Source organism: Schistocerca nitens, chromosome 4 (genome assembly GCF_023898315.1).
Source record: "Schistocerca nitens isolate TAMUIC-IGC-003100 chromosome 4, iqSchNite1.1, whole genome shotgun sequence".
Lineage (NCBI taxonomy): Eukaryota > Metazoa > Arthropoda > Insecta > Orthoptera > Acrididae > Schistocerca > Schistocerca nitens.
Genome location: NC_064617.1, coordinates 733,843,231 through 733,859,876, shown reverse-complemented (window position 1 = coordinate 733,859,876; position 16,646 = coordinate 733,843,231). Strand labels below are relative to the sequence as shown.

General features: G+C 39.8%; 1 protein-coding gene across 2 annotated transcripts in view; it reads left to right on the top strand.

Moving 5' to 3' along the window:
* The window catches only part of LOC126251578 (uncharacterized), a 111,087-nt gene extending 102,030 nt beyond the window's left edge, over positions 1-9,057 (top strand). For both annotated transcript variants that reach the window (XR_007545759.1, XM_049952109.1), the window contains exon 7: positions 8,921-9,057. The gene's annotated coding sequence lies outside the window, so the exon portion shown is untranslated. The remainder of the gene's footprint in view (positions 1-8,920) is intronic.
* The last annotated feature ends 7,589 nt before the right edge of the window (positions 9,058-16,646 follow it).

The window sequence follows — 16,646 nt, the reverse complement described above, 5'->3', positions numbered from 1 at the left end:
AGCAGTTGCTTTTTCATAATATTTATATACACTACAGGAGGCAAAAAATTAAGAGGATATTTGGCACTATTGGTAATATCTGGGTTTTCAAATAAACAAATATTATTGTATGACATCCGTTAGTGCAACTTCAAAGTACTGTGTAAAAATGAGATGATTCTTATTGTCCTTTTCTCACTTCATGTCCTTTTTAGTATTTAAAAATCTCAATATTTAGAATATCTCACCATTTAAAATATTTTTGTGTGTGACAAAATTTAGGTTACATTCTTAGAGTTTCTTGCAAATATTATTTTATTACATAAGCCCCTTCTTACAGAATGTAGTGTTCTATTTTGGCTACTACATTTTACATAATGTAAATACAGTACCTAACAGCTAAACACAACCTTATAACTGCATTATGTTGATACCGTTATTAGCTTTGTCGGCCTTTCTTGACTAAGATTCACATGAGATCAGGAGGCCAGCTGTATTCTTGGTGAATATGTGTAAATCGAATATGCTCATTTTGTAATTTTTAAGTAAGATTGTACCATTTTATACTTCTGTTTGACTTGTAACCAGTGGCTAGAGCTTTTAAACGATATCATTACATCTACTCAGCTTTAACGGTGTAGCAGGTAGCTAATTGCACATGTACATGCGCATAATATATGCATGTCGAGTGTACTTCAGGTAACTCCGCAAGATCTTTGACTAAGGGCAGTACTTGTTGACTGCCGTACCGTTTACTTTGTTACCAGATGATGTCATACCGAGAATCTACGCTACGTTTACGTCTACCGTAAGTCACTGTAGAGGGAAGTTTACTTTTAAATCAGCCTTTGTCATTGAATACCGATTTTTTCGCTGTTTTTGAGCTTTTTGTGATTCACGACTTCTACATAATATTTAAAACGTCCTTAGCTGTTTATTGTATTACCATGTTCTAATAAGTATTTACTTTTGTAAAGGGATTCCGCAAAATGTAGTCATGTCTCACAAACATTGGCGATTACCTACGTTATGTCATAGATGGTGGACGGAACTTTCGCTATTAAAAAAACTACTAGCGGTTGAGCTTTATTCAGCAGTGTTCTTCTCAACTTCCAGAGCGGCCTACCACTCACCGTTGTCGCCCGCTATCCCGATAGGTGTTTCAGCAGTACTTTTATATTATTTTGTTCTTATGATATTATTTTAAGTTCTTTGGCCAATATGGAACTGTACTGCCCTTTTTACAGGGTAAAATGGTGTTATGGCTCCCCTATAACAGATCGAAACCCGTCAGCGAATGAAATAAATAACTTACTTGAGATCAAAACTACTTTTATTGAATAATTTTATCATAATCTTATCGATCGTTAGCCAAACTTGCTAATCATATGGTCCATAGAGTGTGTTTGAGAGAGAGAGAGAGAGAGAGAGTGTGTGTGTGTGTGTGTGTGTGTGTGTGTGTGTGCGAGAGAGAGAGAGAGAGAGAGAGAGAGAGAGAGAGAGTGTGTGTGTGTGTGTGTGTGTGTGTGTGTGTGTGTGTGTTCACCTTCAGCAGTAGATCCTGTGCTAAGATCGATTTTGCTTTTGAAAAGTAGGTAAAGTATTTTTTCTTTATGTTGATGAAAGATGTGCTCAGGACTTCGGATGGAATGACTGCTCTCCTGTTTCTGCAAAATCCTCATTTGTGCTAAGTCTTCTTTAATACTCCTGTATGGATATTTACTGCTAAATTTTCTTGACTCTTTTTTTAAATTTTTGTTTCGGTATGTCTCCATATGAAGCTCACGCCATATTACCTGCAATGCACTTCTAATAAATTGCGTATCGAATATTTTCAGGCATGTTGTCTGTCAATTTTACATGCACACGGGGTCTACAGCTGTGGATAAGGCTTCTTCTCCCATTTCACGTTTTTGTGCATGTGATGAAAATAATGTACATTATAAACAAGTAAGTAGCTCAGATGAGATTAGCAGTGCATTTTCTTACAGTAATGCAGGGTGACACTTTTCTGTACAAAACTGCAATATGCTGCTTGCCTTGCTTCAAAAAATCTTTCGTGTAATACGTTTTCTAGGGACGCATTTGTTTTTTTTTTTTTTATTATCAGAATGAATTTGTACTATCATGACACTTCAGTAGACCATAGTCAAATCATTATGTAATATAAGCTACAAATGGGAGAAAAAATTAATTATGACAACAGAATAATAAATAAATGGAGAAAGGAAGAAAACGATAACATAGCCGACAAACCACCACCAAGCTCACATAATATGTATCAGCAATTATTTTTATATGGTCTTTAGTAATTTTTCTAATTTTTTTGTTTTGTGTTCTTTATATATTTTTATAGTTTGTAATAGAATCTAAAAGTAGAAGGAAAACGAAACAAGATTACATTCTAAATAGCAAACTAAGAAAAATCCCAATTTGATAGCAAGGATTGAATACGCTCATGTATATCTATACTTCATCTATACACATTTGACAATAGAACTGGAGCGATGGTGAGTCAAAACACAAAACAAAACGAACAGGGAAACCAGGAGAGGACGAGCTGAAGAAAATCAGGTGGGAACATACATAACAAAGAAAAACACTTATCATCAGAAAAATTAAATTAACCAACACCTTACCGACGGAAAACAAGATTCAACATGTTGGCGAAGACGTCTCGATATCGAGGCATTCGCAAGAATGTCCAATAGGCAGTGACCATGTACTGCACGAAGTTCATATGATCTTCCCCCTCGCCTTCTACAACATAATGAACGAAGTTCCCCAGTAACCACATAATGGTATGGGTTTTAGACTGTGGAAAGGAAGAAGAATCTGGGCGCAATATGATATCCGTAGTGTATGCAGTCTCAGAAGATCGAGTAAAGAAGGCCAGTCGTGTCCTGATCCAAGACCAGTTTACGATATGACCTTCATAAGTAAAGCGATGTCGTATCGTATCGGGTGACGTACAACGACTACATGAATCCGTGTCACTAAGCCCAATAACGAATAGTCACACGTTCATTGGAATCACGCTATTTACTACCTTATACCATGAGGACGCTACGCGCATCGGCAAAATCGGAAGACTGATATTGAACCAAACTGTTGTCCAGGCTGTTTGCGGCGATTCTCTTTCAACGAGGTTCAAGTAAGGGACTGCTTCCCAACGAGTCTTTAGGAATTTCTTGGTGAGGACAGGTCTCCATAAGATGTCAGCCCCTAAATAGCTCACCGTAAGATAGAAGTCAGATATGTGTTTTAACTTATAGTTTATGCGACCATCATCAATAGGGGGATCAAGACTAGCAGGACGGACACAGAGAAATAAAGGAGACGTGAATGTGTGAGTTTCTTGAGTCATCGTGAAAACAGTACGACGCGCATACAGCATCTGTGCCTTCCTTCATATATCAGTCAGGTCCAGCCCCCCAAAGGAACGAGGCTTCATGATCACCTGATACCGTAAGCGAAAAACATGTCTTTTTCGTAAGAAACGACCAGACAATTGTAGTTTTTCTTCGCCGTCATCGAGGGAAGCGAATAAACTTGGGCCACACAATAAGCTTTGCATAAGACCTATGTATCCAGTATTCGGATTTCCTGGAGCAGAGTAAGAGAACGCCTTTCATGCTCTAGTATCGCCCCTTGAATTTTTTCCGTAACAGACTTCCAGTTGAGCGCCGCCGCTTTGAGTGGACAACGATACCGAGAGACGTATGCCGATCCACCGCAGTAACCCATGGAACAACCGCGTCATCAAAACCTCGCAAGGGAAGATGCTTGCATTTCCCTTCATTATGTTTTGCACCTGAACTCCGACAAAAATCATCGATTACAGCCTTCAGTCGAGGTACCTCAGCAGGATTGCGAAGTAGAACCATCACGTCATCCGCGTACGCACGAATAGCTATAGTCCCTCCGGAAAGCGTCCGGCCTGTCATCTGGGATGCTAGCATCCCAAGTAGAGGCTCCAGAGACAACACAAACAAAGTTACTGACAGTGGGCTTCCTTGAGGCACTCCCCTACGGAAATTTATTGAGGGCGTCAGTTGGCCATTGACAACAACCGAAGCCGAAATACCCGTAAACAGATTTGAGAGCACTCGCAGTGTGTCAACAGTGAAACCTACTACCTTCAGAATCTGAAGCAAGAAGTCGTGATTAACACGATCAAATGCCTTATTGAAGTCTGGAAGAGCAAAAATGGTTCAAATGGCTCTGAGCACTATGGGACTCAACTGCTGAGGTCATTAGTCCCCTAGAACTTAGAACTACTTAAACCTAACTAACCTAAGGACATCACACACATCCATGCCCGAGGCAGGATTCGAACCTGCGACCGTAGCGGTCTCGCGGTTCCAGACTGCAGCCCCAGAACCGCGCGGCCACTTCGGCCGGCGCCTGGAAGAGCAAGTGCACATGGGACGGACTTTACAACAGCAACTGAAACCACGTCACGACACTCGACTACAGGCCTTGATGTTTTGCAACAATTGTCTTCATCAGAGCTGACATCCTAAAATTAACTGCCCTCGCCACAGTCTTGTCATCAAAGTTTATTAACTATGTGTGAAATCTTATGGGAAAAGTTTACTAACTATGTGTGAAATCTTATGGGACTTAACTGCTAAGGTAGTCAGTCCATAAGCTTACACACTACTTAACCTAAATTGTCCTAAGGACAAACACACACATCCATGCCCGAGGGAGGACTCGAACCTCCGCCAGGACCAGCCTAATCACAGTTTAACCAAGGAAGTGGGCAAAAGCTTTCAGGAGCAGCCGGTCCAGTGCGTTTCGGAACTAGACAATTTTTCCCACTTTGAGTAAGGTCGGCACTACTCTTCCCTGTAACATTTCATTCAAAATGGAGGTAAAGGTACCACTCAACAACTGCACACGTAAAATTCCTTTGGAAGTCCATGTAGACCCGGGGACTTTTGAGAAGGCGATCCCACATTAAGTTTGTAAACTTCCTCAGGCTGAAAGGCAGCAGAGAGCGTTGCATTATGTTCAGGTGCAATTGTCGTATCGAAGATGCTGACAAGTGAGTGCTAAAAGGTTTATTGGACTCATCGCTGTAGTAGATGTCTACATAGTACTGGTGTAAGATACGCACTATATCAGCTTGCGTCATAACGATACGTCCATCATTTGTTGTGAGAGAATGAATGCAAGCTCGTCGGCCACTGGTCTGATGCCGAAGAAAATAATAGAACGAAGTCAGTTCTTCCGTTCCCAATAAACTCCGCTTCGATCGGATTTTCAAACCTTCGATTTGTATTCTCTTCAAGGTCAACCATTTTGCCTTTACACGCCTAACATCCACAATTTGCAGAGGGGCGTGATCCGAAGCAACATAAAGCTCGCGCAGGATGGAATAGTAATATTCGTAAGTTCTCCGAAAGTCTGGCGCCTTGGCAGCACAAAGAAGTATCAAAGTTTGCCTGAGCCTCAGTTTTTCTAGCTGTGTCCATCAGTTAAGGGTGGAAGAGTGTTACCCATTGGACCGTAGAGTACGCTTCCACACGGCTCGCATCACGTCTCCGAGAGTGAGGTCAACTAGATGAGCGACGTTTAACATCCACGGAGTGTAAAACAATTTGAATGGTTGCTGTTCAAGATTGAAAGTTGTGGCCACAGCACAGTGATCCGTAAAAGGAGCTGGGATAACTTCAACATTAAGAATGCAATCGCTCAGGCTGTCTGATAAGTACCTTATCTGCTATTAGAAGTCGCAGTAAAGTGGATAAATTTAACTAACGTCGGGTATTTACATATCGAGACTTCTTTGAGGCGTACAGAGCGGACCAATTCATGTAATTCAATAGAGAAATTAAAATTAGAGGATTGATCCGCATGACGCAATACACATTTAAAATCACCATCCAACAGAATACCCGGAGGACTCATACGCAACACATAAACAATATCCTCTTTATAAAAACGCGAACGATCCACTGTGCAACCAGTGCCAGAAGGGGCATGTAAAAGAGCCAAGGCAAGATTAAAAGGTTGACAGCCTATGCCCCTGCTAGAATCCAACATTTTCACCCCAGCTATGGGAATGCCTTCACAAAAGAATAAGGCAGCCTTAGTAGAACATTCGGATGCTACGTTAAAGATCATACAAAAGCCAGGTAAGCAGAAATTACTAAACAACACGTCCTGTAATAAGACTACGTCCGCACATGAATCATAAATGAAGTGACGCAACGAAGCCAATCACAATTCTGATTCCAAACGATTAACATTTAACAAAAGGAACGTGTGGCCTGGGTCATTGAATACAGCTATACAGGGAAGTACGGAACATACTGAGCAGAATTAGGTAGAAAGCTGAGCGTCAAGGTCCGTTGCGGAGTCCACAGGTGAGAACCGGCGTTTAAAGCTCACTGCAGAACAATTTTACTGTCGCCAACATATATTGCGTGTTAGAACCACGAAGATAAGATATGAGAAACTGCGACTCACATGGAGGCTTATAGATAGTCGTTTTTCCCTCCCTCTATTTGTAGGTGGAACACGAAAGGAAATGACTAGTAGCTGTAAAGGGTATTCTCTGGCTCGCGCTGTATGGTGGCTTGCAGAGATCTTTGTAGATGTAGATATAGTTACTCTTTCAGATCTCGTACATTCTTGTTATGCATGTCTGAAGCTAGAGGGGTAATATGGGGGGGGGGGGGGGTAGGAGAACCGAATTTAAAGCTGAGGTTGTGAATGTATTGAGAGCTATGCGAATAAGAAACAGTAACCGATTCACTGGCTCACAGAAGTACAGAGTACCACACAAATAAATGTATTCGCTTGATCAACTAATATGCAACATCAACCCCCACTGTGAAAATTTTAAGAGCTTCTCTAAGCCACTGTGTTGGTTACTTTCGCTTATTCGCACAGCTATCAGTCCATTCATAAGCTCGGCTTCATGACAAGTCAGATTAGTGCTGCACTTTACACTACCACTCCTCAGGAGGATCTGTAACGTGATACATATCCATTCCCGTGGTCCATTAGTTTGGTTGATTGTCTTAATTCACATGCCGAAAGTACGCTTGCCACGGGGGAATATTATGTTTTATTTCTGAAACTAGGTAACTTAACTTATGTGAGAGTATTGTATTTTAGGTTCGTAATCAATATGATACAGAAACTAGCCTTTACAACTTTGGCGTCCTCAGTTTTTATATTCATGTATCTATCTTTTACCGGTGAAGCACTTCTGTACAGTTTTGTTAGAAATATATTATTATATTAATATTGTAATGTCTTATTATTGATTTCTGCTCTACAGTCATTTTTTGGGAGGCGAAAGACTCGAGTTCCACACTGTGAAAAAGACCTTACGTTTACGTATGATAATTTACAACGTTTATGAATACAAGCTCTTTTTGTGCGTATGGGGCTCTGTTAATATGTTTTTAAAGGCAGATGTAGGCCTACCACTATTGCACGTTCTATTCCATGTAATTGTTTTATACCAGAATGTTTGGTTTTATTCATCACGGACTTTCCTGTCTTTCTATGTCGTACTAAGTTGTCTTTTAAATTTGTCTGTTATTCAGTTTTTTGGTGTTCTGAAAATTTGTTTTTGTGTTACTAGATTCGTCGAGACGTTCAAAATTTGTTTCATCGATTTTTCGAGTGTGGCGCTGGCATGATGATATACAGGCTATTTTTTCCTTCCGTCACAAATTGTACTTAAATGTCTGTTTGTAAAGATTTCTGGGTGTAGTTGAAATATGTCTTTTGTTATGCTGTACACAACTGCGCGGAAGAGTTTCATAAAAAACTGAGCAAAGAGAAAAAATGTAAAACGAAGTTGCGCATATCTGATAAGAGCCCCTGTCGTAATCATCCTAATATCTTCCACACTTCGATGTCTCAGTTAGTTGAGTGAAGTTCAGCCCTGCACTGTTTTATACTAAATATAATACAACATAAATTCATGTGGCTGTTGTATGCTATTGCATAGCTTGTTGGTATGCACCAGTTTTCATCAGTTACCTCTGTACCGTGGCAACGGTTTGTTATACACAAAGTGCTTAGTATTTGGTATCTGTTTCTTTTAAGATAATTTGATAATGAGTTTAGGCTCCAAACTAGTCATTAACTAATAAAATAAATTAATATTGAGTTTTGGCTGTTCTCTGCATTATTTGGTTAACTTAGATCGTAGCCTTTGTCAGTGGTAGTAATGGGCCTCTGCAGTTTCTGGGCTTAACTGTTGGCTCAACATCCGTTAGCAGTTCTGTATCATCGCATTTTGGGATTCCTGACATCATCACATTACCGCCCTATTAAGAACACCCCTCCCCGTCACCCACTGCCTCCCAACCCAACCCCACCAAACCTCTTTCATCGATGTCATCAACTGCCTGCCAACGCCATTCATGCTCTCCACCCTTCGATTAATTTCAGTCTGAATGCAGTGCAGTTTTCCCATCGTTGTATTGTAAAGAAGCTGTGAGATGGCGAAGCCTGTGATTATGACGGTACGAGAATAACTTGTTATATGCGATACTATTAAAATACATGACGCTGGCATGAGAGCAGTCATTTCTTTGATGTTAGCACATACAACAAATGCCAAGGCGCTTGCTTTCAGGAAAGTAGAATTTAAGACGCCTGTTTGTTGTGAATATCTATCAGAAAAACATACTCACAGCTTTATGCATCAAGTATGGAAAGCTATACTAACGGAGAAGCATAAATAATGGCAATGCAGCAGAATGGCAAGGAGATGAATCATCTCTTTGGAACCCATGTTTGCTAGAATTGTATACCCTTTTTAAAATGTCAGTACTGTCTCCCAACACACAAGAAGCATTAGCCATATAATAACAGTGATTCCAGTAAGTATTCACTCATCTATAATTACTGTTATTATTATGTCTGTTTGATGTTATACTGAGGGTTTTTCTTATTTTTACAGCTCTAGCAGAACTGCTACTGGCCTAGGACATGGAGGTGTTTACAGTAGCAGCAGTAACAGCCCAAAAGTATGTATAGAAATAAGGAGGAATATTGTAACATGGTTGCTATGTAAATAAATATATATTATTTCTTTTATTTTATGTTTTTACTTTCAACTGAATCTGTTAATAACAGCAGTTACATTTGAAGTTCATAAAGCACCTTGTTGATGTACACATTAATATTGTTTGTGTCCACTGACAGTTATGACTAACTCTAGACACACGGTACCTTTTATGTGATGTTGCAGCGGTAATAATAATAATTATAATAACAATAACTTCAAATTTATGGCATCTAGCAATTGCGTGCAAGGCAGGATGTGTGACTGTGTTGCCTCTGACTCTCTGCTTATCATCCACACAGCGTGATATTAAATAATTATCATACCTCATCACTTCGTGGTAACATTTACAGCTGTGACTTCAGCACGCCATTTCACAGCACACACAAACCGCTTAGAATACTTTTTTTGCATTTTAACCACTCAGATATGGGTATTTTTCTTTAACTGTATTCAGACATTTTTAACTTGACAATGAACATCATCACCCTGCATTTAGTGTCAAAGATAATAATAACCTTATTCACGTTAATGATGATGATTATGACGATGATGAACGGGCAATGGAGGTCAGCGTATTAGTCTATAAAAGGTTATGACTTGTATATATTTACAGTGATCGATAAAAATTTCACTCCCTTATGAGACAACCGCCAAAGGGTAAAGTATTGACGCCGATGCTGATTAACAGGTACATAGGCGACAAAAAAAAGTGTGTAACTGACAATTATTTTTCCTGGAAATCTAGCAGCAGCAACCAACTGACCAGAGACTGTGAGTGTGTCAGTGTTGGTATGGCGTCGAATAAGGAGTTGTTCATGGTGGTAGTATTTCAAAACCTTTGATTTAGTGACAAAAAAGCTACATTATCCACGAATGAACGCCGCGAATGAATGGTGTCGACTGTGGGATGTGTGAATGCAGCTTTCAGTCTTGTTCCATAGAAATGTTGATGCGCCATCGATGATACTGGGTGATCATACAATCTATGCAGGGGACTTCCCTGGAACAATCAAGGTATTTAACAACAGAGAGCATGTACATCTACAATTGCAGACTTCTACGAATTTAGTGTATAGCAGGTTTTCTGTACATCATAAGCTAGAGTATTGACTAAGGTGGCAGCCATATGTGTGCTGATTTAATCAGCATTGTGGAGAAATCCACGGGACTTATCTCGCCAAACTTTCCATCCATCAGTTCTATGATTCAAGCTGTGCATCAGTGGATGTAGGAAGGCGCGAATCAACTTTGCCAGATACGGGCACAGAACTACGATCTTATTTAAGCTCATATATACCCATCTACATGCACATGTTTATAAATTTGAAAAGTTTAAACGCTGTGTGTGTGTCATTTATTTCCCTATAAAATTCCCTGTATCCTAATGTAAACGAACAGTTACCATCATGTCCAAGTGGACAAAACAACCACACCACAAGATACTTGTAGTAATAAAGTGGTCCTGCAATGATGGTGCCCGAAACTGGAAGAAGAGGAACGGTTCATTACTTCCCCATAACATTAGTGCTTTAATTATTGTTCCTTAAGATTGTGGGAGGACTAATCTTGTTCTAACACTGTTATAAAACCTTGGGGAATTCGCTTCAATAATGTGTATTTTTTTTTTTTTCAGAAACCCCATTTCAGCCAAAATATCAGCTACTGCAGGACATTTTTCATGGCATGGAGGGAGTAGCGTACCAGACGTTCAAGCAAATCAGAGATATTCTACTGACTGAGAAAATAAAATCAAACAGCATAGTCAAATTTGATGACGTCACAGCGCAAAACTACGATGAAATCCGGAAATATTTCTGCTTTGGCTGATATATGCAGCTTGATACGTTTTATTTGTGCCACACGTACTCAAGGACCCTGAAGCGGATGGTTCATGACAATTTAAACCTTATTAGCAGGTTCATACAGGACAATTACAGTTCTAGGCACATTTGCCAAGCACATGTAGAAACCAGCGTGTCATTCAATGAATTTGTTGCCATATGTGGAGATTGCTGTAGTAATGCACAGCATACCTTTCTGGTTACTTACAAAACTAGGAAAGTAATGAGGGTCGATATAGACGAAACTTGGACAAGGTTCTGCATAAATGTCAGTGTACAGAAACGTAACTGTATCAATATAATGTGGACAATGGATACATTTACACGTGTTTCGCACATTCGTTCCGCGGTGCAAAGCACAGGCATCAGTGAGTTGACAGTAAACTCAAGGCAATGAACGCAAAATTAATGGAACTAAAAAATCTTATCGAGGTGGTAGCGAGCAATAGTGATGTGTTGGAACGGTAATGCTAGAATCCAGCAATGTGACGTATACGTCAAAAAGAAAGATAAAAAAATCCACAAAAAAACTAACAGTTACAAGTGGATTTATCAAGGCAATAGCGAAAGCACTTAACGCCCATCACCATCAGTAGCCTCAGAGTATATGTAAGCTGTATGCTGTCTCAAAAAGAGTTCATAGATAGCCATGGTCTGGAGATAGCGTCTTTGATTAGTAATCAAAACTTCCTTGGTCCCAGGTCCAAACCCCACCACCACTTAAACTGTGAATAAAAATCATCAGTAATGGCGCCCGAACATTATCGGTATCAGAAGTCACCCTCAGTTTGACTGACTGAACGATTGAGGGGAGTAAGGGACTAAATGGTGAGGTCATCAGTCTCACCCTCATTTTGCCAATGGTCTTTTCAAACAGGGCGGAGTAGCGAATGGAGGTTCAGCGCACTTTCTTCCTCTTGGGTTGGGAAACTCCGCCTAAAACGTGGAATAATTAGCGATGATCAAGGGCATGAGGATTCAGAAGACAATGGAAATCACTGCACCAAAGACTAATAATTCGTATCGATAGGACATTGACCTGTAATTGAAAAAAGAGTCAAAAATCTCTCCAGTGGCAAAAGATTCCGAACTAGTACACCATTTGGATCTCCATAAGGGGAGACTGCCAATTGGGAGGTGACTGTGAGAAAAATATTGAAGTACCAACGAAAGGATAACGTTCTACGAAATGAGGCGTGGAATTCCTGAAGTTTGTACATGATAGGGAAACTAGCAAATCTGGAAAAGGAAAATGTTAAGGCTCAAACTAGAAACACTAGCGTACGTGAAGTGAAATGGAAAGAACACAAGGTTTTCTGATCAGATGAGCATAGGGTAATACCAGGGGCACCAAAAAATGTATAACGAGAATAGGATTCGTTATTAACAGCAAGGTAGGGCAGAGTGTGAGTTACTGTGAACAGTTCAGTGATAGGGTCCATCTCATTAGAATCAGCAGCAAACCAACACTGACAACGATAGGTAAGGTGTACATATCGACATGGCAAGCCGAAGGTGAAGAGACAGAAAATGTATATGTAAATATTGAATGGGTAATTATGTAAAGGGAAATGAAAAGGTATTAATCATTGGTGATTGGAAAGCAATTGTAGTGGAGGAGTAGAAGAAAGTTTTATTCAAGAATATGGGCTTGGTGCTAGGAAAATCAGAGGAGAAAGATTAACTGAGGTCTGCGTTAAACTTCAGCTAGTAATAGCGAATAATCTGTTCAAGAATCACAAGAGCGGGAGGTATACTCGGAAAAGGACGGGAGATACGCGAAGTTGTCAGTTACGTTACATAGTGGGCAGACAGAGATTCCGAAATCAGATACTGGGTTGTGAGCTGTACCCTACAGCAGACATAGACTCAGATCAATTGTAGTAGTGATGAAGAGTAGGATGAAGTTTAAGGGACTAGCGAGGAAGAGTTGATGCACAAACAGATTGGGTACGGAAGTACTAAGGAATAGAGAGAGCTACATGAAGTTCTCTGAGGTTATAGATACTGCAATAAGGAATAGCCCAGTAAGCAGTTCGGTTGAAGAGGAGAAGACATCTCTCAAAAGGGCAATCACGGAAGTTGGAAATATAAATACAGATAGAAAGAGGGTAACAGCGAAGAAACCATGGAAAAAGAAGAAGTTTTTCGGTTGACCGAAAACAGAAGGAAGTACAAAAATGTTTCAGGAAATATCTGTTGCTGAGGAATGAAATAAATAGAATATGCAGGGAGGCTAAGGTGAAATGGCTGTATGGAAAAAGGTATGATTATGCGAACGACTGACTCAGCACAGAGAAAAGTCAAAACCACCTTCGTTAAAATTTCAAGGGATAGATAACAGTCCATCAGAATTTCTAAAATCATTGGTGAAGTAGCAATATATCGACTCTTCGTGTTGGTGTGTAGAATGTATGACTTTCGGAAAAACATCATCCACACAGTGCTGATGATTCCAAGTTCCGACAAGTGCGAGATTTATCGGACAATCTGCTTAAATGGTCCCGCTTGCAAACTGCTAACAAGAGTAATATACAGAAGAATGGAAAAGGAAATTCAGAATGTGTTAGGTCACAATCAGTGTTGGCTTAGGAAAGGGAAAGGCACCGAGAGGCAATCTTGGGGTTGCGGTTGATTATCGAAGCAATGCTAAAGAAAACTCAAGACATGTTCATAGGATTTGTCGACCTGGAAAAAGCGTTTGTCAATTTCAAACGATGCAAGATGTTCGAAATTCTGAGAAAAGGGGATAATCTATAGGGAAAGACGGGTAATATAAAAATGTACACTAACAGAGAAGGAAAAATAAGAGTGGAAGCTCATGAAGGAATTGCTCAGATTAAAATACTGTAAGATAGGAGTGTAGTATTTCGCCCCTACTGCTCAATCTATACATCGAAGAAGTAATGACGGAAATGAGAGAAAGGTTCAAGAGTGCAATTAAAGTTCAAGGTGAAAGGATATCACTGATAAGATTCATTAATGTCATTCCTGTCCTCAGTGAAAGTGAGGAAAAACTACAATATTTCCTGAATGGACTGGACAGTTTAATGAGTACAGATTATGGATTGGGAGTAAATCGAAGAAAGACAAAAGTAATGAGCAGTAACAGAAATGAGATACTTAACATCAAGTTTGGTGATCGCGAAGTAGATGATGCTAAGGAATTCGGTTACCTAGGCAGCCAAGTAACCTACGATGGATGGAGCAGGAAAGACTTAAAAAGCAGACTAGCACTGGCAAAAAGGGCATTCCTGGCTAATTCCGCTAGTGTCGGACATAGACCTTAATTTGAGGAATGAAATTCTGAGAATATACCTTTGGAGCACAGCATTGTATGGTAGTGAGGCATGGACTGTGAGAAGAGAATTGAAGCATTTTTGGTGCGGTGCTACAGAAAAATGTTCAACATTGGGTGTATTAGTAAGGCAAGGAAAAGTGAGGTTCTCTGGAGAATTAGAGGGGAAATGAATGTATGGGAAACACTGACAAGAAGAAGAGACGGGATGGTAGATCATCAGTTAAGACCTTACAGAATAATCTCCATGGTACTGTAGGGAGCTGTATGGAGTAAAAACTGTAGAGGAAAACATATTGAATTACATCCAGCAAATAATTGAGGTCATAGGTTGCAAGTGCTACTGCTCTGAGCTGAAGAGGTTGGCATAGGAGAGGAATTAATGCTGGGCCAAATCAAACCAGTCAGAAGACTGATGACTAAAAAAAAAATAATAACAGCAGGATGTCGACGACAAAGTGCAAAGTCATTGAAACGCGGAAAGCTTTTTGATGGAAATAATGACTGTTGAATTTAGGGCAGTTGCAACAAGATCAGTCTTCCTTGGATATATTTAACCCAATAACTGACAGTCTAAAGAGGCTGTCACATGCTATGGATGGAGGTGGGAAAGAAGAGGAAGAACAAGAAGAAGAGAAGGAGGAGGAAAGAGAAGAAGATGGGATATAAGCTGTCAGTGATGTCTTTAACAAATACAGAGATGCTGAGTTAGATAGAAGATATGGGGTCAGCAGGAAGGAACTATATATGTTATGTAATCTGTTTGTTAGATATAATGGTTCAAATGGTTCAAATGGCTCTGAGCACTATGGGACTCAACTGATGAGGTCATTAGTCCCCTAGAACTTAGAACTAGTTAAACCTAACTAACCTAAGGACATCACAAACATCCATGCCCGAGGCAGGATTCGAACCTGCGACCGTAGCGGTCTTGCGGTTCCAGACTGCAGCGCCTTTAACCGCACGGCCACTTCGGCCGGCCATATAATGTTCATAAAAACTTTGAATCTCAAAAATTATTTTCCAAAAGAGGTAAAAGCAATGGGTGCAATATTACATATGAATAATGTGCATAGGAAAGGCGACACCTCAAAGATCAAATGAAAGCCTCAAAGTGTGACAAATACAAGAATATTATTATACCCACATTAGCAGCTGCACATAAGCACAGGTAAAGCGATTGAAGTCCAAGGATTGAAGTTTAGCGTAAAAAACTGATCAGTGTACCTTTGGAGTATGTATATTATGATGACCTGAACAAAATCATAGAACGACTATGTCTACTCAAAGCATCTATTGTGCAGGGAATTCAGGGTCATTTCAGAGATCGCGAAAGACGTATTTTTGAGTAATTATGATGAATATTGTTCATAAGCTCGATGGAGCTGGCATGCAAAATATTTCTGCACAGACATGTATGAATATTAGATGATTTATGGCAGGCTGATCTTTTTGATATGTGGGACTATTCATATTATAATAAATCTTTCAAGTGCATTTTAAATGGTCGTAGATAACTATTTCAAACTTACATGGGCTCTGCCTGTGAAGGTAAAGATGGGGAAGGAAGCTGCAGAGGTGTATTAACAATTACTGCAGACTGAAATGAATCAGTGTCCTGACAACCTTCGAACCGACCATCAAAGCGAATTTTACAATAGGTATATCAAAATGGTGTTGGTATGGTATGGAATAAATCATTAGTCAGTATTCTCTCATTTGAACACTAGTATCTTGAAGACCTGAACAGGATAATGAGGCACAAGATTTGGATGAAGATTAATCTTTGAGGATCATACAAATGGCTAGATATTCTACCACAAATTATTGACGATTATAATGTAAGGACTCATTATACAATTAAAATGCGAACTACTGGCGTCAATGATAACGGCTTTCTAAATACAGTACATAGTCGTATTAAGGTGCTGGATACACGCGAGTTCAAGTACACTATAGTGTACTTGGTATGTACATCGAAATACAAAACTGTGTTTGAGATGTCCTTCCTACCAATCTAGTTTATGGAGCTATTTGCAGTTTCCAAAGTGCAACACACCAACCCAACAACTAATATAATAAAGGACAGTGATGGTGAAGAAATTTCAAGGAGTTTTCACACACAGAAATTACAGAAAATCTCTGACATGGATATTATCCTCATGGAGTAGGTCATAAGACATGGAGAGAGCAAGGCATTAGTGAAATGAACGCTCTAGATTTGCTGTATAATAGGAGACACAAGCCGCACACCCACAATAGTATTACATGAGTGTTAGAAAACACACAACAGAGGTGGGGTGGCACTCTCAATAATCTCCCAATGGAGCTTCTTTTCCCGAAAACAAATTTTATAGACCTGGAAAAAAACTGAAAAAGTGCCTAGCTCATGGAGATAAGGCAATTAATATAATACATATGGCTCACAAGGAGCACAGTATTGCTTAAGCAGCAAATAAAGGATCGTCGCATTGCAGAG